General features: G+C 44.4%; 1 protein-coding gene across 1 annotated transcript in view; it reads right to left on the reverse strand.

Moving 5' to 3' along the window:
* Window positions 1–2,500, reverse strand: part of atp2c1 (ATPase secretory pathway Ca2+ transporting 1) — a 53,737-nt gene that overhangs the window by 25,596 nt on the left and 25,641 nt on the right. The gene's annotated exons all lie outside the window — the stretch shown is intronic.

The raw sequence follows: 2,500 nt of genomic DNA on the forward strand, positions 1-2,500 counted from the left end.
ATCAGGACCGTTTCATCTCACGTCTCTGTCCACATCAGGACCATTTCATCTCGCATCTCTGTCCACATCAGGACCGGTTCATCTCACATCTCGGTCCACATCAGGACCGATTCATCTCACAACTCTGTCCACATCAGGACCGTTTCATCTCACGTCTCTGTCCACATCAGGACCGTGTCAGTTTGAGACCTGATACACAATGAGATCATCCTTTGAAAGTGAGAGTCATCATCAGGACAGTTTCATCTCACATCTCTGTCCACATCAGGACAGTCTCATCTCACATCTGTCCACATTAGGACTGTTTCATGTCACATCTCTGTCCACATCAGGACCGATACTCTCTCAAATCTCTGTCCACATCAGGACCGGTTCATCTCACATCTCTGTCCACATCAGGACCGGTTCATCTCACATCTCTGTCCACATCAGGACCGTTTCATCTCACATCTCTGTCCACATCAGGACCATTTCATCTTACGTCTCTGTTCACATCAGGACCGTTTCATCTCAAAACTCTGTCCACATCAGGACTGTTTCATCTCACGTCCCTGTACACATCAGGACCATTTCATCTCACATCTCTGTCCACATCAGGACCGTTTCATCTCACATCTTTGTCCACATCAGGACCATTTCATCCCACATCTCTGTCCACATCAGGACCATTTCATCTCACATCTCTGTCCACATCAGGACCGTTTCATCTCACATCTCTGTCCACATCAGGACCATTTCATCTCACATAACTGTCCACATCAGGACAATTTCATCTCACGTCTCTGTCCACATCAGGACCATTTCATCTCATCCACATCAGGACCATTTCATCTCACATCTCTGTCCACATCAGGACCGTTTCATCTCATGTCTCTGTCCACATCAGGACCATTTCAGTTTGAGACCTGATACACAATGAGATCATCCTTTGAAAGTGAGAGTCCACATCAGGACAGTTTCATCTCATCCACATCAGGACCATTTCATCTCGCATCTCTGTCCACATCAGGACCGTTTCATCTCATGTCTCTGTCCACAACAGGACCATTTCAGTTTGAGACCTGATACACAATGAGATCATCCTTTGAAAGTGAGAGTCCACATCAGGACAGTTTCATCTCACGTCTCTGTCCACATCAGGACCATTTCATCTCACATCTCTGTCCACATCAGGACCGTTTCATCTCACATCTCTGTCCACATCAGGACCATTTCATCTCACATAACTGTCCACATCAGGACAATTTCATCTCACGTCTCTGTCCACATCAGGACCATTTCATCTCATCCACATCAGGACCATTTCATCTCACATCTCTGTCCACATCAGGACCGTTTCATCTCATGTCCCTGTCCACATCAGGACCATTTCAGTTTGAGACCTGATACACAATGAGATCATCCTTTGAAAGTGAGAGTCCACATCAGGACAGTTTCATCTCATCCACATCAGGACCATTTCATCTCGCATCTCTGTCCACATCAGGACCGTTTCATCTCATGTCTCTGTCCACATCAGGACCATTTCAGTTTGAGACCTGATACACAATGAGATCATCCTTTGAAAGTGAGAGTCCACATCAGGACAGTTTCATCTCACGTCTCTGTCCACATCAGGACCGTTTCATCTCACATATCTGTCCACATCAGGACAATTTCATCTCACATCTCTGTTCACATCAGGACCGTTTCAGTTTGAGACCTTAGACACAAGGAGGTCGTCCTTTGAAAGTGAGAGTCTGTCGGAACATGTAGACATTTATATTGGACAGTGAGGACATTCATTTGTTTCAAAAACCCACACATTTCGAAATGGGGCCATTATTTTAGGAATTAATGTACTTTTGGAAATGAGGATATTTGTTACAAAGTGGAGGCATCTTTGACAGTGAGGACTTTTTTTTTTTAATTGAGAAAAATTGAGTTTTGAAAAGTATGAACTTCATTGGTCAATAGGTGCAGTTTTAGAGAGCAGAGACGTTGTAATAAACTGAGGACATTTCTTTAAAGAAAGGAAATATTTTGAAATTCCTTGACTTGAAAGTGGGGAGGCATTCTTTAAAGGGAGGAAATTATATGGAAAATTGGGACATTTTGGGAAAGCTAGGACCCATTCTATTTCTACAAACCCAGGCTGTTTTGGAGGTGAATCCGTTTATAATATGAAGACTTTTTTGGATAATGGGGACAAGTACAAGTATAAGTGTGTGTGTGTGTGTGTGTGTGTGTGTGTGTGCGTGTATCTTGATGTGTGGACAGAGTGTCAGTCACCCGCAGCGAGGAGGCGGAGCTCATGGAGTAAAGCAGGCCAACAGTCCCAGCTCTATTTTCAGCTGCAGCATCCAAATGACCCGGTTTCCACGTCGACGACACGACTGAATACAGCAGCGGCAGGAAGTGTTTAACTCTTCACTGATTATTCCACAAACCCACACACACAGTCTCCTGTCATACTGAACATCCCATAAACTCACCCTCACTGTTCTGTTAACACCCAGAT

This window comes from Scomber japonicus, chromosome 10 (genome assembly GCF_027409825.1).
Source record: "Scomber japonicus isolate fScoJap1 chromosome 10, fScoJap1.pri, whole genome shotgun sequence".
Lineage (NCBI taxonomy): Eukaryota > Metazoa > Chordata > Actinopteri > Scombriformes > Scombridae > Scomber > Scomber japonicus.